Here is a 25,935-nt window from a genome sequence, read left to right as displayed (position 1 = left end):
GTCGCATTTGAACAATGGATTGATTTTGCGTAAATTCCAACGCACAATATGGTTTCCCTTGTAGTATAGTTTCCATGTTGCTACAAACAGCCTGCGCAGCTGTGTCAAAACTTGGAACCTTTCCCTATCCAATGAAATGCGCAATGTGCTTCTATCTTTCATAGTTCGTCTGTAATAAACAACTGAAATCTGTTTTCTTTTTTAATCACCCGGTATTTTTTCTCATGAATATTTTCAGCTGCTCTATGTATAGTTCTCATTGCACGACGAAGCAGATAAGAACTTAACGTTTCGTTGGCGACGAGTTCATTTTTTTTTACTTTTTTCTGTTTTCAAAGCAACCAGCTCGTAATTTTCTTTGAACGATGAGTCTACGGGAAGCCCCAGTCTGGATTACAGATGGGAGTTTGAAACGCTATCTTCCCACTTTCGAGGCGAATGCCTTAAAACTGAGCCAGTTCGCACTGTGATGAAAACAAGCGTTCTACATGTGCATACATTTCAGGCAAAAGCATGACAAGCGGAATAAAGTTAAGACAAGATAAAGAACATTGGTCTGGCATTCCTGCCACACCTCAATAACTTTCGCCCAAGCGCACGAAATGTTAATCAGAAGGAACTGGGCTGAGCCTTCTAAAGCTGCCAGACCATCTCGATATCGGCTCATTAACAGTTTCCTTGTTACAGCTCGGCATTCGATCAACAACAAGGCCATTAGGGACCATCATTAGGACTAGATGCGAACAGCAGCATGTCGAACTAGAGCTTCGTTCTCGAAAGTTCCTTCCGTTACTTGCCCATCAGTAGGTTTTTAATTGAAGACGAACGTTGACATCTATTGACGAACTACAAACGTGTGCAGCTATGACAAGAATTCGGGTAGCGCCAACCCACATCGGCAATAGTCAGATGATAAAAGAAAATGAATGAGCAAATAGCGAGCGAAGTTGTAAAGTTCCTATAGTGGCTTTTCTTGGCTGTTTGAGATAGTAGAATAAATTAAATATTAAAAGACAAACTTTAAAAATACTTTGTTATTAATCACTAATGTCTTTTCTGGATTTGACATTCAATGGTAGAGGGTGGCCATCCGTCTCCGCCTCCCCCCCCCCCTCTCCCCCCCCCCCCTCTTCTCCGGACGAAATTTTCGTACCCAATCTGTCTGCGTCGAGTGTTATCCCATGTGAAAGTATGAGAGCGATTTCGGAATGTTTGTGAACCGTGTAACTGAGGCAGTACCAGCCCAATGATCACCTAGTCGGATGTGGGAAACCACCTAAGAACCACATCCAGGCTAGCCGACACACCAGCCCTCGTCGTGAACCCGCCAGGCGAATTCTCCCCGAATCCCAGAAGTGGAGTTCTATGATCAGTAGATGGCGCTGTATGTGTCACAATACGTAAATGAAAACACCTGTCATGCGCACGGCCCATTGAAGTTGGTATAAACACGCCAGGTACACGGCTTTTCCGCCTTTCACGTCTACGACGTTTGCCGTGACTGCCTCAATGCACGATCGCGCTCTGCTTGTAAAGCTGCAGTACAAGAATGATGACTGTGCACACGTCAATCTGCTGAAGTTCCGGACACTGAAGGGTTTGAAAAAAGGCGTTGGACCGATGACTGCCGTGGGTCTAGACAAAAAGACTCGGAAATTCGAAAAGACGGGCTCTTTTGGTGTGCAACCTGGTAGAGGGAGGAAACTGATTGATTCGACGTCAGTAGAAGCAGTGGCCAAGGCAGTACAGGAGGAGACGAGTGGTGGTGTGCAAACGTGTAGTGCACGTAGAATTGCCCGAACATTGGACATACCCGTGAGCATGGTGCGTAAAATCATACGAAACATCCCTCTTTGCTATCCATTCAAAATTACCCATGTGCACGAGTTGCTTCCTGTTGACCTGCCAGCAAGAGAGACCTTTGCTTTAGAATTTCTTGCTCGCATGGAAGTGGACAGTGATTGGCTGTGGAAGATTTTGTGGACAGACGAAGCCCACTTCCATCTGACAGGATACGTCAAGACACAGAATTGTCAAATATGGGCAACGGAAAATCCACACGCAAATCAACCAGTACCACTTCATACTGAAAAGGTTACTGTGTGGTGCGGCTTTACGGCATCATTTATCATAGGTTCATATTTTTTCGAAGAGACAGGTGCTTCCCGTCCTGTTACCTGTACCGTTACTGGTAAGCGCTATGAGTGTCTTTCGCACAACCACGGTTGTTTGCAGATGACGCTGTCGTTTATCGACTAATAAAGTCATCAGAAGATCAAAACAAACTGCAAAACAGATTTAGAAAAAATATCTGAATGGTGCGAAAAGTGACAGTTGGCCCTAAATAACGAGAAGTGTGAGGTCATCCACATGAGTGCTAAAAGGAACACGTTAAACTTCGGTTACACGATAGATCAGTCTAATCTAAAAGCCGTAAATTCAACTAAGTACCTAGGTATAACAGTTACGAACAACTTAAATTGGAAAGAACACACAGAAAATATTGCGGGGAAGGCTGCGTTTTATTGGCATGACACTTAGAAAATGTAACAGACCTACCAAGGAGATTGCCTACGCTAAGCTTGTCCGTCCTCTTTTAGAATACTGCTGCCGGCGTGGGATCCTTACCAGATCCGACTGACGGAGTACATCGAAAAAGTTCAAAGAAAGGCAGCACGTTTTGTATGACGCGAAATATGGGAGAGTGTGTCACAGAAATGATACAGGATTTGGGCTGGAAATCATTAAAAGAAAGGCGTTTTTCGTTGCGACGGAATCTTCTCACGAAATTCCAATCGCCAACTTTCTCCTCCGAATGCGAAAATATTTTATTGATACCGACCAACATAGGGAGGAACGATCACTGCGATAAAATAAGGGAAATCAGAGCTCGTACGCAAATATACGAGGTGCGGCTAGAAAAAAACCGGACTGATGCTGGAAAAAACATTTATTTACAATTATTTACAATTTCATGTTATCTCCTTCAATGTACTCTCCTCCTCGGTCTCTACACCGCTCCATACGAATTTTCCACTGTTCATAGCAATGCTGCAGATCATTTTCGGTAAGTCCATACATTACTTCCGTCGCTTTTTCTTTTACTGCTTCAACAGTCTCAAATCTAGTTCCTTTCAAAGCTGACTTGACTTTAGGGAAAAGAAAAAAGTCACAGGGGGCCAAATCAGGTGAGTAGGGTGGATGATCTAAGATGGGAATGTTGTGTTTTGCCAAAAACGTCTTCACTGACAACGCACTGTGAGCTGGGGCATTGTCTTGGTGAAGGATCCATGACTTTTTTCTCCACAAATCGTTCCGTTTTCTCCGTACTCGCTCACGTAGGGTAGCCAGGACGCTAATGTAGTAATGCTGATTCACTGTTTGTCCCTCTGGTACCCAATCAATGTGCACAATCCCTTTGATGTCAAAAAAAAAAAAATAATCATTGCCTTGAATTTCGATTTTGACATTCGTGTTTTTTTTTTGTCGTGGAGAACCAGGAGTTTTCCAATGCATCGATTGGCGTTTAGTTTCGGGATCGTAAGTAAAAAACCACGATTCATCGCAAGTAATAACATTTTGTAAGAAGGTGGGATCACTTTCAATGTTTTCCAGGATGTCATAACAAATCATTCTTCGGCGTTTCTTCTGTTCAACTGTGAGACACTTTGGAACCATTTTTGAACACACTTTGTTCATGTTGAAACTTTCATGAAGAATCTGCCTAACACTTTCCTTGTCAACTCCTGTTAACTCAGACACTGCTCTGATTGTTAAACGGCGATCTTGTCGAACAAGTTTACCAGTTCTTTCAATGTTTGCATCAGTTTTTGCTGACGATGGTCTGCCAGTGCGAGTGTCATCACTGGTGTCTTCGCGGCCATCTTTAAATCGTTTAAACCATTCAAACACTTGTGTTCGCGATAAACAATCATCGCCGTACACTTGTTGTAACATTACAAACGTTTCACTTGCAGATTTTCCTAGTTTGAAACAAAATTTGATGTTAACACGCTGTTCTTTCTGTACACTCAACATTTTCCGATGCACAGACAAAACGTCAACTACTTAAAACAGACGCCACGGGCAGACTGAGTGCAGGAGGCAGATGAAACTCGAGCAGTAGGCGGAGCGAGAGTCACGTGACGGGCCACGCGACTTTCAGCCTTATTGCATTCGTTTTATTGTTTCACCAGTACTAGTCCGGTTTTTTTCTAGCCACACCTCGTATAGGTGTTCATTCTTTCCGCGCGCTATACGAGATTGAAACAATAGAGAATTGTGAAGGTGGTTCGATGAACCCTGTGCCAGGCACTCAAATGTGATTTGCAGAGTATCCATATAAATGTAGATGCCATTCCAGCTCTCCAATAGCGTGGATGGGATCATTTTTATGCAAGATGGCGCACCTTCGCTCATTACAAATCCAGTTAAGCAGGTGCTGAAGCGCCATTTCGGAAATGCTGGAATTATCAGCTACCATTTCCGTACAGCCTGGCCGTCCCGATCACCTACCTGGTCTTAATCCGTGTGACTTCTGGCTGTTGGACTATTTGAAAGGTGTTGTGTTCAGTGTTCCGATTGCAAACTTAGCTGCATTGAAGGCAAGCATTGCGCAACACATTCTGAACGAAACCCCAGAAACACTTTGAGTTGTGGAACATGCTGTTTCTCGATTTCAACTTGTTGCAGAAAACGGTGGACATGTTTTGCGCCAGTCACACGGAAAAAATTAATAATCCGATTTGATTTTGATTAATGGTTTTTATGCGATTTTTGGCTTCAGGACAATTAAAAACCGATTTTCCCATCCGATGTGATATGACCTTGCCTTGGTGGATGGGCTTACGTAACTAACAGTATCACACCAGTACACCGATTCACACTGAGTACTACAATTTGTTGAACGTCAAACGTACACCTTAGGCATTGTTGCATTATCCATTTGTCATTTGTAGTCGACCGCTATTAAATTATGATGCTTACAGCGCCATCTATTGCTACATTTTGTAACTATTTATTTTTCTTCTGCCATATGTTTTCCCCTTCCTCCTATAATATTCTGTTGCAATTTGACGTCATTCGGACCAGTGGTGTTAATTCTACATCTGCTTCAAAGATTAACTTTCATTACACTTCTGGCCATTAAAATTGCTACACGAAGAATAAATGCAGCTGATAAACGGGTATTCATTGGACAAATATATTATACTAGAACTGACATGTGATTACATTTTCACGCAATTTGGGTGCATAGATCCTGAGAAATCAGTACCTCTGGCCGTAATAACGGACTTGATACGCCTGGGCATCAGAGCATGGATGGTGTGTACAGGTACAGCTGCTCATGCAGCTTCAACACGATACCACAGTTCATCAAGAGTAGTGACGGCGTATTGTGAAGAGCTAGTTGCTCGGCCACCATTGACCAGACGTTTTCAATTGGTGTGAGAGATCTGGAGAATGTGCTGGCCAGGGCAGCAGTCGAACATTTTCTGTATCGAGAAAGGCCCGTAAAAGACGTGCAACATGCGGTCGTGCATTATCCTGCTGAAATGTAGTGTTTCGCAGGGATCGAATGAAGGGTAGAGCCACGGGTCGTAATACATCTGAAGTGTAACGTACACTGTTCAAAGTGCCGTCAATGCGAACCAGAGGTGACGGAGACGTGTAACCAATGGCACCCCATACCATCACGCCGGGTGATACGCCAGTGTGGGGATGACGAATACACGCTTCCAATGTGCGTTCACCGCGATGTCGCCAAACACGGATGCGACCATCATGATGCTGTAAACAGAACCTGGATCCATTCGAAAAAATGACGTTTTGGCATTCGTGCATCCAGGTTCGTCGTCGAGTACACCATTGCAGGCGCTCCTGTCTGTGATGCAGCGTCAAGCGTAATTGCAGCTATGATCTCCGATCTGATAGTCCATGCTGCTGCAAACGTCGTCGAACTGTTCGTGCAGATGCTTGTTGTCCTGCAAACGTCCCCATCTGTTGACTCGGGGATCGAGACGTGGCTGCACGATCCGTTACATCCATGCGGATAAGATACCTCTCATCTCGACTGCTAGTGATTCGAGGCCGTTGGGAACCAGCACGGCGTTCCGTATTACCCTCCTGAACTCACCGATTCCATATTCTGCTAAAAGTCATTGGATCTCTACCAACGCGAGCAGCAATGTCGCGATACGATAAACCGCAATCGCGATACTACAATTCGACCTTTATGAAAGCCGAAAACGTGATGGTACGCATTTCTCCTCCTTACACGAGGTATAACAACGACGTTTCACCAGGCAACGCCGGTCAACTGCTGTTTGTGTATGAGAAATCGGTTGGAAACTTTCCTCATGTCAACACGTTGTAGGTGTCGCCACCGGCGCCAACCTTGTGTGAATGCTCTGAAAAGCTAATCATTTGCATATCACAGCATCTTATTCCTGTCGGTTAAATTTCGCGTCTGTAGCACGCCATCCTCGTGGTGTAGCAATTTTAATGGCCAATAGTGTATAAGCACCCTTTAGTTTAAAATCGGAGCTTCAACTGGCCCCGGTAGCTGAGTGGTCAGCGTGACGGAATGTCAAGCCTAAGGTCCCGGGTTCGATTCCCGGCTGGGTCGGAGATTTTCTCCGCTCAGGGACTGGGTGTTGTGTTGTCCTAATCATCATCATTTCATCCCCATCGACGCATAGGTCGCCGAAGTGGCGTCAAATCGAAACACGTGCACCAGGCGAACGGTCTACCCGACGGGGGGCCTTAACCACACGACATTTCATTTCAACTGACCATTCAGGGAACTTCATTCGATGTAAATGATTACTGGTGTGTGGCTCTCGTGAATTCAAAGTGACAAATATGTTAGAAAAACGTAAAAATTGTCAGACAATCTAACTTCATATTTGACACAGCATAACAAACGTTTCGTATGTTACTTAAATTGCTCAACACTATTACAGGATCATTCTTTCAAAACTCTGTAGTTGTTTCCCACTGCGATTCAGAAGTTTGAAATTCGTCTTAAAGTTGCCGATAACCTTACTCTGTAATGACTTCTAAGTGTGGCGCCTTGCTGTGTCACCCTCGAGTTCGGCGACGCCTCAAACAACAGGGTTTCAACATATGCGTTAAAAAGGCCACAGCTCAGAAGGTCATGTGAGGTATAAAGCGGGTTAATGATGTCACATTGGCACGAAATTTCACCATAATTGTACACAACGAAACCGTGGACACGTCACACAATGGGAAGGTCTTCGCACTCCCCCTTACTCGTATTTCATCCCTTCTTTTGACGCTTCCGAGATGTAAGTCACGACCAGGACGCCCAGCATTGAAATCACGTGACGGCCGGAGTGGCCGTGCGGTTCTAGGCGCTACAGTCTGGAACCGAGCGACCGCTACGGTCGCAGGTTCGAATCCTTCCTCGGGCATGGGTGTGTGTGCTGTCCTTAGGTTCGTTAGGTTTAATTAGTTCTAAGTTCTAGGCGACTGATGACCTCAGAAGTTAAGTCCCATAGTGCTCAGAGCCATTTTTTTTTAAAATTACGTAGTTTTCTTAACTCTCCGTCGCTCGCGCGTATGACACTCGTCATCCACATGACTTTCTCGCCCAATTTTGTCTGACAGGGCGGGATTGAGATCGCGCCATTTTCAGTACATTTCTGTTAACTCTCTAGCAGTTAGCTCCAATCATTGTTGCATTTCAGTTACGAAAGATACATTGTTTATGAAACGTTATTATAGTCTGGAGGACACAAGTCATCCGCGCTAGCTCTGCTGCCACAATCTGAAACAAAGTAAGTCTGTATTACTTTATTGCTTTCCTAGATTCAGTCGATCTTTCATGTGCGTAAATTTGGACTTATTGAAACTGAGTGAAGTTACCTTCCATGTTACTTAGCATTCTCATTATTTTTAGATTATGGAAGAAATGTCAAAAGCAAAAAACCTTGGACAGAGTTTAGTAGAGACCCTAATGTATGGTTGGAATGGTTCAGTTAGCTGAGTGATGAAGATGCTCACAGTGATAGCGCTGACTCAGAGACTGAGGACTGTGTTCATGAATGCGGTCATGATTCAGGAACCGAACAAGAAGTGACAATGAATGATGAATATGAGTCACAGGAAGAAGTAGCTCAAGAGAATGCATTTCTTTTAGGGAAAGATGAAACATCTTAACGGAGGAAAAATAAATATCGTACCATTGTTAGAAGCGGATCTTGTAATATTATTACGCATTTGCCTGGACCAAAAAATCAAGCTCGTATAAAAGAAGACATAAATAGAAATTCTGAATATGTTCTTGGATGAAAACATAATAAGCATTATCGCAACTTGCACTAATATATCCATCAGTGAAGTTCAAGGTAACGTCTCTAGGGAAAGGGATGCTAAAGAAACAGATGCGATAGAGATCAGAGCTTTCATTGGTTTGTTATGTCTGTGTGGATCGTTGAGAGTACATCAAAATTGTGGGATAACTCAAAGAGAAATGGACTTGAATCATGTTATTTATGCATAAGTGAAAACCGATTCAGGTTTCTGTTGAGATGTCTTAGGTTTGATAATATCCGTGATAGAGGTGTTCGCAGAGAGACTGACAAGTTGGCTCCTATCAGAGGTGTACTTGAACTATTCAGGAACAATTGCCAAAACTATTTTTCACTTAGTGAATATCTTACTGTTGACGAACAGCTTTTGGCATTTAGAGGAAACTGCCCATTCCATTCAGGCTATATATCCCTAGCAAACCGGCAAGGTATGGGTTAAGTGTTATGGGTTATCTGTTCGCTTTGGTTGATGTAAAAACAGCTTACACTTTTAATTTACCCCCAGGGGGTCCCCAACTCTTTTGTGGATACGTGCGTAGCGAGCACGGGACCCCGAGCTAATGTGGCCTTCCTTCCTTTCCGGGCTGCATACCTTCCCTTTCCGCATCCTTCCCCATCCCTCATCTTCGCGCCCCCTCCCCCCCCCCCTCACCACCGCCTCTTTTCGCCGAGGTTTCGAGCTCCGCTCATTACCACCCTGCCTTCCTCCCCTGCAAACAGGCAGAGGAGGCTAGGCCACCTAACTTCCGCTCCTCGAATCGTGAAAGTTATAATGCCCCATTCACCATGCGGGAACTCGAGAACGCACTTGCCCGGTCACGGTCCTCCGCTCCAGGGCCTGATTCTATTCATATTCAGATGCTGAAGAACCTTTCTCCTGCGGGTAAAGGTTTTCTTCTTCGTACTTACAATCGCATCTGGATTGAGGGACATGTTCCCGCATGCTGGCGCGAGTCTATTGTTGTCCCGATTCCTAAGCCGAGGAAGGACAAGCACTTGCCTTCCAGTTATCGACCCATCTCGCTTACCAGCTGTGTCTGTAAAGTGATGGAGCGAATGGTTAACTCTCGATTGGTTTGGCTGCTCGAGTCTCGACGCCTACTTACCAATGTACAATGTGGATTTCGTAGGCGCCGCTCTGCTGTTGACCATCTGGTTACCTTGTCGACCTTCATTATGAATAACTTCTTGCGGAAGCGCCCGACCGCGGCTGTGTTCTTTGATTTGGTGAAGGCTTACGACACCTGTTGGAGGGCTGGCATTCTCCGCACCATGCATACATGGAGCCTTCGCGGTCACCTCCCTCTTTTTATTCGTTCCTTTTTAATGGATCGACAGTTCAGGGTACGTGTGGGTTCTGTCCTGTCAGACACCTTTCGCCAGGAGAAAGGGGTGCCACAGGGCTCAGTTTTGAGCGTCGCTCTCTTCGCCATCGCGATCAATCCAATAATGGATTGCCTCCCAGCTGATGTATCAGGCTCCCTTTTCGTGGACGATTTTACCATCTATTGCAGCGCGCAGTGTACACGTGTCCTGGAGCGCTGTCTTCAGCGTTCTCTTGACCGTCTTTACTCCTGGAGTGTCGCCAATGGCTTCCGTTTTTCTGCCGAGAAGACGGTCTGTATTAACTTCTGGCGCTACAAAGAGTTTCTCCCACCGTCCTTACGACTCGGTCCCATTGCTCTCCCAATCGTGGAGACAACAAAATTTTTAGGTCTTACATTTGACAGGAAACTTAGCTGGTCTCCACATGTGTCATATTTGGCTGCCCGTTGTACCTGTTCTTTAAATGTCCTCAGTGTTCTGAGTGGTATGTCGTGGGGAGCGGATCGAACCGTCCTGCTTCGTCTATATCGGTCGATTGTCCACTCCAAGCTGGATTATGGGAGCTTCGTATACTCCACTGCATGGCCATCCATCTTACGCCGCCGCAACTCCATACAATATCAGGGTTTACGACTTGCGATCGGAGCATTTTATACTAGTCCCGTAGAGAGTCTTCATGCTGACGCTGGCGAATTGCCACTCGCCTACCGGCGCGATATACTGCTTTGTCGGTATGCCTGTCAGCTACTGTCAATGCCCGACCACCCGTCTTATCGTTCCTTTTTTGACGACTCTCTCGACCGTCAATACGGGTAGTATGTCTCTGCCCTGCTACCCCCTGGAGTTCGCTTTCGTCGCCTCCTTCAACACCTTAATTTTTCACTCCCTGCAACCTTTCGAGTGGGCGAGAGCCACACGCCATCTTGGCTCCAGGCTCAGGTCCGCGTTCACCTTGACCTCAGCTCGCTCCCAAAAGAGGTTACCCCCGGTTCGGTCTACCACTCCCGTTTTGTTGAACTTCGTTCGAAGTTCATCAATATGACCTTCATTTATACTGATGGCTCTAAGACCACTGACGGGGTCGGGTGTTCTTTTATTGTCGGGGCACAAAGTTTCAAATACCGGCTCCATGGCCACTGTTCGGTCTTCACAGCTGAGCTCTTTGCCCTCTACCAGGCTGTTCTCTACATCTGCCGCCACCGACATTCTGCTTATGTCATCTGCTCCGATTCCCTGAGCGCCATCCAGAGCCTCAGTGATCCGTATCCGGTTCACCCTTTTGTGCACCGGATCCAACGCTCTCTTCAGCAGCTGGTGGACGTCGGTTCTCCGGTTAGCTTTATGTGGGTCCCTGGCCATGTCGGTATCCCTGGGAACGAAGCTGCAGATGTTGCGGCCAAGGCTGCGGTCCTCCAGCCTCGGACAGCTTCTTGTTGTGTCCCTTCGTCGGATTGTAGCAGGGTAATTTGTCGGCGCATTTTATCGCTGTGGCATGTCGATTGGGCTGCACTTACAGAAAACAAGCTTCGGGCCTTGAAACCTCTTCCCGCGGCTTGGACGTCCTCCTCCCGCCCTTCTCGGCGGGAGGAGGTCGTTTTGGCCCGGTTACGCATTGGAGACTGCCGGTTCAGCCATCGCCATCTGCTGACGGCTGCGCCGGCGCCGTTCTGCCCATGTGGGCAATTGCTGACGGTCCGCCACATTTTAATGTCCTGTCTGGATTTTAACACACTGCGTCTAGATCTTAACCTGCCATGTACTCTAGATGCCATTTTAGCGGATGACCCACGAGCAGCTGCTCGCGTTCTTCGTTTTATCAATGTGACAAACCTCTCTAAGGACATTTGATGATGCTGTTTTTTAATCCTATGCCTGTCAGTCTGTCTTTTATCGTGTTTTCCCTTTTAGTTGTTGTTTTAAACTTGTGCCTCGCGGTGCATTCTTAACGTAGTCAGGGCGCTAATGACCATTGAAGTTGTGCGCCCTAAAACCACAAAAAAAAAAAAAAAAAAAAATCACCACCACCTCTTTCCTTCCCTTTCTCCCCCTCTGGGAGTATGTTTTGTACCTACGTCCGGAGACGGACGCTCGAAAATGTAACACACTCTTCGCTTTCTCTGCTTGCACGTCTTCATCCTTCCTTTGTCCTTATCTTTTCCTTACCTCTTCTATTTACCCTTTTCTCCACTGCGGCGTTTGAGACCTCTCTTATTTCCTTTCCCTTTCTTTGTTTTTCCCTTTCTCTTTTTTCCTCCCTGTGCGTGTCTGAAGACCGACCCACGCATTTTCATGTGTTGCTCGTGACGGGGTAACGCGTAATTCCCCGCCCCTGGTAGACAGGTAGGTCACGTACGTATCCCTGGTAACGGCCAGGCCCAGGGAGGGGAGATTACCCGAGCTGATACCTTCTGAAAGTGCCGGTTGGTCCCTCCGTCCGTTTCTCGGGAGTTGTGACCTGAGGTGTGAACAATCACCTAAGGCGGGAGTGCCCTCAGAGAGGGCCCCCACAAGGAAGGAGCGCGCCATCGGAGACGCCGGTAATCATGGGGGATACTTTCGCAATGGTTTCCTCTTCTACTATGTCTGCTCACAAGCGTAAGTTCAATGAGTCTCAGCCACAGACAGTCCTTCCATAGTTGCCACAGTTCCTTGTTGTTTCTCGGTCTGACGAAGGTCACGACTTCTCCATGGTCAACCCTTTCATTATTCAGAAAGGTGTCGACGCAATTACAGGTCCTGTAAAGTCTTGTTCCAGATTACGAAATGGCACCTTGTTGTTAGAAACAGTCAGTGCCCTCCAGGCACAAAAATTGCTGCGTTCTTCACTGCTACACACCTTCCCTGTCCGGGTGGAACCGACCCGCACTTTAAATTCGTCACGCAGGGTCGTTTATACACGCTCCCTCGACGGATTGTCCGATGAGGAAATTAAACACTACCTGTCTGACCAGGGCGTAACGGCTGTTCATCGAGTCATGAAAAGGGTTGACACGAACATCATTCCAACCCGCACTGTCTTCTTGACATTTGACAAAGTTCAACTCCCATCGAAAATCAAAGCAGGCTATGAGATAATTTCCGTTCGCCCTTACGTCCCAAACCCTACGCGTTGCTATCGGTGTCAGCGGTTCAATCACACCAGCCAGTCCTGTTCCAATCCGCCCAAATGTGTTACATGTGGCAAGGATGCCCATGAGGGTGCTTGTCCACCTCCACCCCTAGTTGCATCAACTGTATGGGTGACCACGCTGCTTCCTCTCGAGATTGCCCCATTTTTAAAGACGAAAATCTCATTCAGGAAACCAGAATGAAGGAAAACGTGTCGACCTTTGCTGCTCGAAAATTATTCGCCAGTCGAAAGCCCACCGTGCCTCAGACAGGAAAATACAGCACTGTCCTTGCTTCTCCTCGACCAACAAAGGAGGCGGCCACGCAGACTTGTGATCTCACCTTTAGTCAGATCGGCCAGCCAAAGATCGCCCGTTCAACCTCCCCACTTTCGCCTGCTCACTCTATGGCTCACCCTTCATCGGGTTCTGCCAAATCTCGAACCCAAAAGTCAGACACCAAGACGTCGAAAAAGAGTATACTCGTGAAGGTTTTTTACGTACCCCAACTTCACAACCATCGGTTTCTCCTTCATCTAAACATCATGTTTCCAAGAAGGCTAATAAGAAACCCAGTTCCTCTCCTTCTCCGCCAAGGCGTGTCTCATCTACAGCACCACCTGGCGGTAATCGCCCTCGGCCATCTTCTGTGTCGCCGAGGTGCACTGCTGGCGGCCGATCGCTAGTGGCAGGAGCTGCTCCTGAACAACTTATGGACTAGGATCTTCTGCCTTCTGCTGAATGCCATTCCATGCTGTCGGTCGCAAGCTCTGAGCAGTCGTTGACGGCAACCTTGGTCACATTCCTCCATTTTCTGTTCACCCTATGTCAATTATCCACTGGAATATCCGCGCCTTTCGAGCCAATCGGGATGAATTGTCGATCCTCTTACGATCCTACTCGCCGGTCATCTTCAGGAAACAAAGCTGCGTCCCCATGACCGCTTTGTTCTCCCTCAATTTCAGTCCATCCGATATGATCTCCCCTCTGTTGAAGGCACTCCAGCACATGGAGGACTTATGATTCTTCTCCATGATACTCTCCATTATCACCCAATCCCCTTAAACACTTCCTTCCAAGCTGTCGCTGTCCGTCTTTCCCTTTCTGGATACACCTTTTCTCTTTGTGCTGTATACATTCCATCGTCCACACCAGTGGCACGAGCTGATCTCCTTCATCTTCTTGATCAGCTTCCACCCCCCTATTTGCTGGTTGGGGACTTCAATGCCCACCACCCACTTTGGGGATCTCCACATCCTTGTCGGCGTGGCTCACTATTGCAAGACGTCTTCCACCAAGCGGATCTAGTTTGCCTCAACACTGGGGAACCTACATTTTTGTCTGCCTCCACGACAAATTTCTCTCATTTGGACCTTTCGGCCGGTACTGTTCCGCTAGCTCGGCGCTTCGAATGGTTCGCCCTTGATGATACACACTCGAGTGGCGTTCCTCTGGCTCCCAGGACACGTTGGTATCTGTGGAAATGAGGCGGCCGATATAGCGGCCAAGTCTGCGGTCTCTCTTCTTCGGCCAGCTATTCGATCGATTCCCTTCGCCGATCTACGGAGCGTTTTATGTCGTCGTGTTGTTCTTTTATTGCACGCACATTGGTCGACATTTCCCCATAATAAATTGCGGGACGTGAAAGCTCTTCCCTGTGCTTGGACCTTTTCCTCCCGAACGCGTCGTCGGGAGGAGGTAATTTTAACTAGACTCCGGATAGGGCACTGTCTTTTTAGCGGCGATCCTCCCCCACTCTGTCCCCACTGCTCTCAGCTGTGGACGGTAAGACACCTTTTAATTGAGTGCCCCTATTTTACTCCGTTACGCGCCCGTCTACAGCTGTCGCCTGATATATCGTCCATTTTAGCAGATGACACGCGCTCGGCCGATCGCGTTCTCGAGTTTATTAGTGCCAGTGAGATGACGTCAGTCATTTGAAGCTCTTTTTGGGGACAACCAACCCCTTTCTGTAGTGGATTTTTAAGCTTTCCTTCTGCTTTTAGTTTCTCCAATTTTGTGAGTTTCGTTCCCATTGCTGCTGGTTTCCATTTTCGTTTTTTACCGTTCCCTAAGTCACAGATCGGGCGCTAATGACCATAGCAGTTTTGCGTCCCAAAACTAAAACAAACAAAAGAAACTTTGAATTTAGAACCGTACGTCGGTAAGCAACCAGAGGGACCATGTAATGCCAGTAATTAAGCTGGAGATAGTGTTCTTCGAATGCTCGAACTGTTTCAAACGTTAGAATATATTATACTGTGCACGAATATTAAATGTATTATATTTAGATTTAATAAAGAACCGTAAAATCAGTCATAAACACCATTCAAAGTATACAAGTAGACAGCTTGCTTTGTGGACGACACCTGTCATCCGCGCGAGTGACCATGTCACGAATTATCGCGCGGTAACAGAGGGTTAAGGGTGGCCGACGAAAATCTTCAGGCACATCACCGCTCCGGTCAGAATCGACACGAAAAGGCTTCAGGAGGTGGCGTAAAGGGCGTTAGTGAAACCACTCCTTCCCTTGGGCCTTGATTCACACACATTTTTCAGTGGAAAACCATAGTTCGCAGTGGCAGTGCAGTGAGCAACAGGACGACATTTTGACACTGCTGACACACTCACTCCCCCCCCCCCCCTGACCCCGACCATTCAATCCTTCTCTAACGACATTGTAAGCCAACAACTTGTCGAACTTGACCATACATCTTTGGCCCCCCAGGGGGTCCACAACTCTTTTGTGGATACGTGCGTGGCGAGCACGGGGCCCCGAGCCATTGCAGCCTTCTTTCTCTCCCGGGCTGCATTTCCTTTCCCTTCCCCTCCTTTCCCCTCCATACCCCTTTCCCCTCGCCCTCTCCTCTCCCTCTATTGGTGTCCTTGCTTATGTTGGCCCCCGCTATCCTCCTGGTTCTGTTGGTTTTACACTCCGGCTTTGTTGCGTAATCATCTCCTCCTTTTGGCATTCCTTGGTCCCCCTCTGGGGTTTGACCTCCATTCCAAAATTTCTCTTCCGTAGTGTGAGCCATTTGGGGAAGAGCACCTTACCTAGTGTCTCCGACGTGTGCCCTCCTAGTATATTCCACCTTTTCTTCTACGTCGTTGTCTGATGCTAGGGTGCATAGCCAGCACGGTAGCCAGCCCGTGTGGTGGGGTCGCTATGTACCCTTTTGGTTGAGCCCCCTGAACACACAGGGATCACACTTCTGATACCTGAGCTGTGACCTCCTCATGCATGCCTTGGAGTGGTTGCTCGTCATCCTGGAGCATCGGAACTCCCGGCAATGGCCGCCGTGCCAGACGGCCCTTGCTGTGGCTGGGTGGCGCCCGTGAGGAGAGCCCCTGATCGGAGTGGGTGGTATCAGGGCGGACGCTATGCAGATGAAACGCATAAGGGTCCAAACCTCTGGCCGCTCTTCTGCGGCCGTCTCTCTGCGTGGTACTGATTCCTCAAGTGCTGCTTCTCTTGCCCCTTCGGCCTTCCCTTCCGTGGCTACCCCCTGGGAGGAGGGTCAGGCCCGTCGTCTAGGGGCAAAGCCTTTCCCCCGTTATCTAGTTTGCACCAGGACTGATGGAGATACTTTCACCAGTGTCAAACCTTTATTCTTTGTGGAACACATTGAAGACAAGTTCGGCGAAGTGGACTCCCTGAGCAAGATGCGGTCGGGTTCGTTACTGATAAAAACTGCTTCGGCTGCCCAATCTGCGGCCCTTCGTGCCTGTACCCATCTTGGCACAATTCCCGTGTCCATTACCCCTCACCAGTCTCTAAATATGGTACAAGGTGTGATTTTTCACAGAGACCTCATCCTTCAAACTGATGAGGAACTTCGGGACAATCTCGGACGGCGGGGTGTTCACTTTGTTCGGCGTGTTCAGAAGGGTCCTAAAGATAATCGTATTGATACTGGTGCCTTTATCCTGGCCTTTGAAGGGGATACCCTTCCTGAGAAAGTTAAGATTATGGTCTATCACTGTGATGTGAAGCCGTACATCCCACCTCCTATGCGGTGTTTTAAGTGCTTGCGTTTTGGCCACATGTCTTCTCGCTGTACCCAGGACCCTCTCTGTGGTGACTGTGGACGTCCACTCCATGAGGGGAGTCCCTGTGTTCCCCCTCCTGTATGTGTAAATTGTCATGGTAGTCATTCTCCACGTTCAGCAGATTGCCCAGTCTATAAGAAAGAAAAAAAGATACAGGAGTATAAGTCTCTTGATCGTTTAAGCTACACAGAGGCCCGTAAGAAATATGCACGATTGCACCCTGTGTCCATGACATCTAGTTACGCCTTGGTTACATCTTCATCCCTTCCTCCCCCTTCCTTACCCCCGTCCCGGACCCCTCTCCTTCCCCCCTCCCCTGCGGCTCCCACACCTTCTCCTCTGGGCGCCGCTCCCCCTCCCCAGCCGGAGAAGTGTCCCACTCCTTCGGCGTCTGCCGGTCAAGGGCGCCTCTCCCGGGATGCCCCTTCCCGGCACCTTCCAGGTCAAAGGTCTGCTGCAGCGCGGTGACCGCGAGAGCCGCGGTCTCTCGGCCCCCAGGTCGCCCGGTCTCTTTCTGTTCCTGATCTTGCTGCAGCTGGCTCCATTATGCCACACAGCCCTCCTCGATCTCAGCCTGAAAAGAAGAAGAAACATAAGTCCCGGGACAAAGAGCCTCTGGTGTCACCGGAGGTCCCTTCCCCGGCTTCACCACCGGATTCTGACCTGTCGTTTATGGATGTCGCCCCCTCCTTGTCGGTGACGGGTGGGGACCCGACGGTATGACTGGATTTAGCGTGTTCAGCCCTCATTTAAACCATCGTTCTGTGGTTCTCCAATGGAATTGTAATGGCTACTATCGTCACCTTCCGGAATTGAAATCCCTTCTTTCGTCCTACTCAGCAGCTTGTGTGGTTCTCCAGGAATCTCATTTTACTGATGCTCACTCACCGACCCTCCGTGGGTTCCGTGTTTTCTGTCGAAATCGGGTCGGACCCTTGCGGGCTTCTAGTGGCGTTTGTACGTTGGTCCGTACAGACATTGCTAGCACGTGGATTCCTCTCCAAACTACATTGGAAGCAGTTGCTGTTAGGGTCCACTTAGACTCTGCAGTCACAGTATGCAATCTTTATCTCCCTCCTGACAGGACTCTTACACCTGCTGCCTTAACCACCCTTCTTCAGCAACTTCCTCCTCCCTTCCTCCTCCTTGGGGATTTTAATGCTCATCATCCTTTGTGGGGCAGTGCCTTTCCATCTAGACGAGGTCTTCTTATCGACCAATTTATTGCAGACCACGACCTGTGCATTCTTAATGATGGCTCCCCTACTCATTTCAGTGCTGGTCATGGTACCTTTTCTGCCATTGATCTTTCTCTTTCTTCTCCCTCTCTCCTCCCTTCATTACACTGGTCGCCACACGACGACCTTTGTGATAGTGACCATTTCCCGTTGATTATCACGCTCCCTTCCCGCTCCCCGATGGAGAGGTTACCTCGTTGGTCTTTCCACCGCGCCGATTGGCCTCTATATACTGCACAGGTCGAGTTTTCTCCCTCTTTGTCGGGTTGTATTGATGACGTCCTACGTGACGTGTCTGACGCGATTGTTCGCGCTGCTAACCTTGCTGTCCCGCGCTCATCTGGACAATTTCGTCGTCGGCAAGTCCCGTGGTGGAGTACGGCCATTGCCATTGCCATCCGTGATCGCCGTCGAGCTTTGCAACAGTTTAAGAGGCACCCATCTGTAGCCAGCCTTTCTACCTTTAAGCGCCTTCGCGCTAAAGCCCGTTATTTAATCAAACAGAGCAAGCGGATATGTTGGGAACGATTCGTTTCTTCCCTTGGTTCCACTGTCCCTCTGTCACGGGTATGGGCTACACTTCGCTCTCTCCAAGGTTGCCATCGGCAGTCCACCCTCCCAGGCCTTCACCTCCCAGATGGCATTTGTACGGACCCATTAGTTCTCGCAGAACATCTTGCGACCCATTTTGCAGTGGCATCAGCGTCGGCCTCCTATCCAGCTGCTTTCCTTCATCAAAAACAGCAGGCTGAAGCTGTCACCTTATGTTTCACCACTTGTGAGTCAGAATCTTACAACGAACCTTTCACTGAATGGGAATTTCTTTCTGCTCTATCTGCTTCTCATGATACGGCTCCTGGCCCAGATTCCATTCATAACCAGCTGCTTCAACATCTCAGTGCTCCACAACGGCACCATCTTCTTCGGGTGTTTAACCGTATCTGGCTCCAGGGTGACTTCCCTTCTCAGTGGAGGGATAGCATTGTGGTTCCTGTCCTTAAGCCTGGTCAGAACCCCCTATCTGTTGATAGCTATCGGCCAATTAGTTTGACCAATGTTGGTTGTAAGTTACTTGAACGGCTGGTAGCCCGTCGGCTCACTTGGGTCCTCGAATCTCGGGATCTATTGTCCCCTTACCAGTGTGGCTTTCGAGAGGGACGATCTCCAATCGATCATTTGCTTCGCTTGGAATCCGCAGTTCGGCAGGCTTTTTCCCAGCGCCGCCATTTGGTTGCAGTGTTTTTTGACCTTCGCAAGGCCTATGACACGGCCTGGCGCCATCACATCTTACTAACCCTTCATCAGTGGGGTCTTCGGGGCCCACTCCCGATTTTTATCCGCCAGTTCCTGATCCATCGGTCATTCAGAGTTCGAGTTGGTACTGCTTTTAGTTCTCCACGGACCCAGGAGACGGGCATCCCACAGGGTTCTGTCTTGAGTGTCCTTCTTTTCCTCATTGCTATCGATGGACTTGTGGCCTCTGTCAGTCCCTTGGTCGCCCCTGCCCTGTATGTGGATGATTTCTGCATTTGGGTTAGTTCCTCCTCGATGCCATCTGCAGAACGGCAGCTCCAGGTGGCTATACGGCGTGCCTCTGCATGGACCCTCTCCCACGGGTTTCAATTCTCTCCTTTAAAATCGCGGGTGGTCCACTTCTGTCGCCGTACTACGGTCCACCCTGATCCAGAGCTCTATCTCGCTGCACAAAGATTGCCTGTGGTTCCACAGTTTCGTTTCCTAGGTCTTCTTTTCGACAACAAGCTCACTTGGCTGCCCCATATCAGACTCCTGAAGGTAGGATGTTTCCGTAAACTCAATGTCCTTCGCTTCCTTGCCCACTCCTCCTGGGGTGCGGACCGTTCCCTCCTCCTCCGTCTTTATCGTGCTCTAGTTCTGTCACGTTTGGACTATGGTTGTCAAGTTTATGGTTCAGCTGCTCCTTCCACGCTGCACGTGCTGGATCCAGTCCACCATCGTGGTATCCGTTTGGCCACCGGTGCCTTCCCTACTAGCCCTGTTGATAGTCTCCTGGTTGAAGCTGGGATCCGCCCCCCCTTTCTGTTCGGCGGTCACAGCTTCTGGTGTCTTATGCCCTTACTATCCGTTCTTCTCCCGCTCATCCTTCCTATTCTATCCTATTCCCAGACCATGGACGTCGCCCGCCTGACTCCCGCCCTCGAGCGGGTTTACCGGTTGGGCTGCGCCTTGCGTCTCTTACCCGTGATTTTCGGCTTCCTTCTTTGTCCTGTCTTCCTCGCTCCCTCCCCTCCACCCCTCCTTGGTTAGTTCCTCGGCCTCGAATTCGGATGGATCTCCGCCGCGGTCCGAAAGATTCCATCCCCCCGGTGGTGTTCCGTTCCTTTTTCCGCCAAATTTTATGGGAGTTTCGGGATGCTGTTGTTTTTTACACTGATGGCTCTAAATCTGCTGATCATGTTGGGTATGCCTTCACGTCCTTTGTTGGAACGGAAAATCATCTACTGCCACCCTCATGTGGGGTGTTTACTGCGGAATTGATGGCAATTTCCTGGGCCCTTACCTTTATTAAACAATCCCAACACAACCGCGTTTTGTTATGTACGGACTCGATGAGTGGCCTTCTTGCTATTGACCGGTGTTTTTCGCGCCATCCCTTGGTCTCTGCCATCCATGACCATCTCGCTGATCTTCACCGTGCTGCTTGTTCCATTGACTTCCTATGGGTCCCAGGCCATGTGGGTATCCCGGGTAATGAGCTCGCTGATCGTTTGGCTGGGGGAGCAGTTACTTACCCCCCGTTTTCTGTAACCCCTCCTGCAGCGGATTTACGGCTTCACATCAAATCCCACTTTGCACAGTCATGGGCCAATTCTTGGGAGGCTACTCCACTGTCTAATAAACTTCGTGCCATTAAGGTGAATACAGGCCCATGGCGTTCTTCCTTTAGCCTCTCCCGCAAGGACTCGACCACACTGTGTCGTCTCCGCATTGGCCATGCCAGGCTGACCCATGGTTTCCTTTTGCGTGATGAGCCACCCCCGCTATGTGGTTGTGGAGCCTTCCAGTCAGTGGCCCACATTTTGGTTGAATGCCCCCTTCTTTTGGCTCTGCGTGCTAAGTACAGACTCCCCCACACTTTACCTTTGATGTTGGCTGACGATTCCCGGATGGTCTCTCTGGTTCTAGATTTCCTCCGGGAGAGTGGTTTTTATTCTCAGTTTTAAAGTTTTTAATCTCCCTCTGGTGTTGGGGCAGGGCGGTGAGTGTTTGGGTGTCTCCCACTGTAGGCAGTGTTCAGAGATTCCCGATTCACCTCCCTGACCGGAATTCTCTTTTCTTTCCCTTTTACTCTGTTTTTACCCCTTCTTTTTAAGGCTTGGTTAGTTTTTCTATTCCCATACGTACTTTCTGCATTATAGCAGTTGTACCTTTTAAGTCACAGGTGGTCTTGCCTATGCTGTTTCAGCATAGTGTTGGGTTCGTTCTCTTGCCAACTTCCCTCATTTGTTTTTACTAATGACAACGTGACTGCCCTTTTACGTTTCCCCTTTATCCGTTTTATTTTTCTGACTATACTGAGATGTCCCGTTAGCAGAATGGAGTCTATTTGAAACAAGGGACTGATGACCTTGCTGTTTGGTCCCTTTAATCTCAAACAACCAACCAACCAACCATACATCTTTGGAGTGCAGCGTTTCAGCAGTTCCTGCTCTAGCGCACAGGGTGGAACTATTGCGGACCGTTCATAAACATTAAAAGAAATTCGAACGTGATCCAGAGCAGCAAACGGTGATTACTCTTTTTCAGCCCTGATGTGACGATCACGTACATTTGCGTGAGGAACGGCAAAGGGACTAAGATCAATCAGTTCGACAACACACAATACATTCGGTGCCACACACCTGACTTGGTTGGGTATTTTAAAAATGTACGTGTACAGAGACAATCCTTGACTGTCCTAGGCATCTGCAGGCAGGCTACGCTACTTCTCTAGCGCCAGCTGATGGCATGCCAAATGGGAGGGGCATGAAGGGGTTGGCTGTCTCCAAGCGCCTAGGATTCCATGATGAATTGTCTCTGTCCATGTACATTTCTAAGTGCTCAACAAAGGCAGGAAGTTGGCACCGGGGCTATTATAAGAATAAGAGAAGGACCATTTTCCCTTTGATTCACCCACATGTCAATGTTGCGCATCCCTGTGACGACGCAACCATTGAGAACTTTTCGTGTCGATTATGGGCGATGGTGTGTCTAAATGTTTTCCTTGGCCACCCATAAGAGAACACCATGACTTCAATGCTGGGGGTTGCGGTTCTGATCTCCATCGCAGGGGCATCAAAAGAAGGGATGAAATGTAGGTAGGAGGGGCTTTGACGATCTTCCCATCGTATGACACGTCCACAGTGGCATTGGGAAGATTTATGGTGAAATTTGGTGCCAGCGTGACAGCATTAACCCTCCTTACAACACACTTTAACGTAGCAGCTTTGTGTGTGTGTGTGTGTGTGTGTGTGTGTGTGTGTGTGTGTGTGTGTGTGTCAGATTGTTGTTCCGAGGGTGGTGTCGCAGGGCACTGTGCTTCTGCATCATTACAGACGAAGGTTTTGGACACGTATGAGCCAAATTTCAAACTTCTACTTAGTATTATGTATGTACTGACTGCAGTCTGACCTTACAAGTTGGAAGAAGATATTTCTGCAAAAACCGTTGTGTAGCCACAAGACTGCTGTAAAATTTACGCATTGCTACTGGGAAAAAAATACAGTTAAAGGAAAATGCAACACCAAAAAATAATTAATGTAGAATAATGAAATTTTGGAAGTACTTTTGTCTAGGTAACATATTTAAATTATTAACATCGCAAGATCACAGGCCAATGTTAAGTGCGAGGTGAAATGCTGTTACATTAATAACCGGTGTGACAACAGTTCATTCCCGTGTCCAGCCATCCTGATTCAGGTTTTCTGTGATTTCACTAAATTGCTTCAGGCAAATGCCGGGATGGTTCCTTCGAAAGGGCACGCCCTTTCCCATCCTTCCCTAATCCGATGAGACCGATGACCTCGCTGTTTGGTCTCCTCCCCCAAAACAACCCAACCAACCCAGTGTGACCACCATAATGCTGAATGCAAACATGCAAATATCAGGCGTTGTGCTGTAAAAGTGCTGGATTCAGTTTGTGGGATGGAGTTCCATGCATATTGCACTTGGTCGGTCAATACAGAGATGGTAAATGCTAGTTGTGTTAGCTCTGGAGTCCCCATCAGATGATGTTCCATATGTGCTTGAGTGGAGAAAGCTCTGGTGACATATGTGCTTGAGTGGAGAAAGCTCTGGTGACAGAGCAGGCTAAATCAGCATGTTGGGTTACAACACCGGTATGTGGGCGAGCGTTATCCTGTTCGAAAACATCCCATGGAATTCTGCTCATGAATGGCAGCAGAACAGGTCGAATCGCCAGAATGATGTACAAATTGGTAGTCAGGTGCATGGGATAACCACGACAGTGTTCCTGCTGTCATAAAAAATGGCATCCAAGACCATAACTACAGGTCTACACCCAGTGTGTCTAGCATACAAGCAGGTTGGTTGCAGGTCCTCAGCTGGCCTGCTCCTAATATAGACTCAGCTATCGCTGACATCGAGGCAAATCCAGATTTCATCAAAAAACAGAACAGACCTCCACCCTGTTCTCCAATCAGCTCTCGCTTGACACCATTGAAGTCGCAAATGGCGGTGGTTTGGGGACAGTGGAATGTACGCTACAGGACATCTGTCTCTGAGCTCTCCTGGACGTAACAGATTTGTAACAATTCATTCTGTCACTGTGGTATCAACTGCCGCTCAGATTGTTGCTGCAGATGCAGTACGATGCGCCAGAGCCACACATCGAACACGACGGTCTTTCCTGTTGGTAGTGCCATGTGGCCATCTGGAGCCTATCTTCTTGTGACAGTAAATTCCCATGACCACCGCTGCCAGCAATATTGTACCGTGGCTACATTCCTGCCAAGTCTTTCTGGAGTATTGCAGAACGAACATTCGGCGTCTAGCAGTCAGATTACACGGCCTCTTTCAAACTCAGTGGGTTGTCAATAATAGCGTCTTTGCCGCCATTAAGGCATTCTTGACCAACGTCGACTCATCGTGTCCGGTCTCAAATGTAACTAACACTCACGTCCGTTACAGAGTGTATGTAAAGCAAACCTGATTTGCATCCTCATAGTGGCGCTACTAACGACACTCTTATGCGACTGGCGCGAAATTTCGATAGGCATCGTCTTTCAGATGTAGAAACACGGCTGCCAGCTTCCGTTTGTAACGCACAACTCCTTCTTGGCGTTGCGATTTTTTCCGTCAGTGCTTTTTGACCAAGTGTAAAATTGTTTTGCAAACAAGTATTACTGTTATTTTTCGTGTGACATCTAAGCAGTGATATACCTTATTAATTCATCATGGGAGCTCACATCTCTTCAGTGTGAGCTTGGCCAGCGTAGGTCCCAATCCTTGCAGCTTCTTCCCTTTATGTGCTAAAAGTCTGTCGTTCTATTATTCTTTTTTCGGCTGTACCATTCCATTGCATTGTCTTATTTTTGCCAATCATGCTTTGATTTGGTTTATGATTTTGGATACTTGCTTTTCTTTCTACACTGGTACTTTCGACAACTTTTCATCGTTCCCTACCCTTCCTCTTCCATATTTTACTGAACTGCAGATCGTGTGGGGAAGGTCGCCAAATACGGAGTACATTTGTGCCTCTCTGTCTTCGCGCACTTCCTTTCTGGCAAAAGTAATACACCCAAAACTGAACACAGTAGCTGTCCCATTGTGGTCGGTTGGGTCCTCAAATAGATGCACCATGGTAGCCCCCCTGACAACACAGCTAGAAACTCCCCACATATGCTGCGATGGTTGGGGCTCGGACACTGGCCGATGGTTAACTGGCTGAGTTACTGTTGCCATTTCTGTGACTGGATGGCGCCCATGGGAAGACATTCAGTTGAGAATAAGTGGCGCCAATGTGAATGAGTCGCAGATCAAGTGGCTCAAAATTTCTTCCATTGGTTGTTGTGTGGCTCTAGCAGTCTCTTCTAAAGGAAAGGATTCCTGCAATGAGAAGAGGTGACCCCACAATGTTTTCTTCCCTGGGTATGCTGTGGGAGGAACATAGGTCTAATAGACAAGAGGAGAAATACCCCTCACAATACTTAGTTTGCTCTAGGATTGACAGAGATTCCTTTTCGGCCAGAAAGCCATTGTCCTTTGTTAATTCACCTGTAGGAGTGGTTTCAGCAGCGATTTCGAAAACAAAAAGTGGTTCAGTTCCGATTAAAAACAGAACCCCAGCTCAGTTAAGGGCAGTGCTCACCTCTGACAATCTGGGCGACATTCCTGTAACTATCGCCCCACATTAGAGTCTCAGTGTGGCACAATGTATCAATCAGCTTGAACTGTGACTCCCTTTTACAGACCAGTGAAGAGTTACCTTCCAATTTGGAGTGAGATGGTATGCATTTCACCGTCATGTCCAGTGGAGACTAGATACTAGGGTTGAAACTGTGGTTGCTGGTGTATTGATGCAATATGAAATCGTATGTTGACCTTCCCATGCAGTGCTTCAGATGCAGAGTCGGGCACAAGTCTTTGCATTGTAACCCCAGACCCCGTCCGTTGTGATTGTGAGTGTCTGCTGCACATAAACACTTCTGGTGTCACTTCCCTCCCCCCTCCCTGCGTCTGTACTGCAGGGAGCACCATTCCCCTTGTTCGCCAGACTGCATTATTTTCCAAAGAGAAGAAAATGCAAGAATACAAGACTCTTTGACTCTGGTATCAGGAGACCAAGAAGAAATGTGATCACTTGCATCCTATATATATGGCAATGACGTTTGCTGTGGC

Source organism: Schistocerca piceifrons, chromosome 8 (genome assembly GCF_021461385.2).
Source record: "Schistocerca piceifrons isolate TAMUIC-IGC-003096 chromosome 8, iqSchPice1.1, whole genome shotgun sequence".
Taxonomy (NCBI): domain Eukaryota; kingdom Metazoa; phylum Arthropoda; class Insecta; order Orthoptera; family Acrididae; genus Schistocerca; species Schistocerca piceifrons.
Note: the sequence above shows the minus strand (reverse complement) of the source record.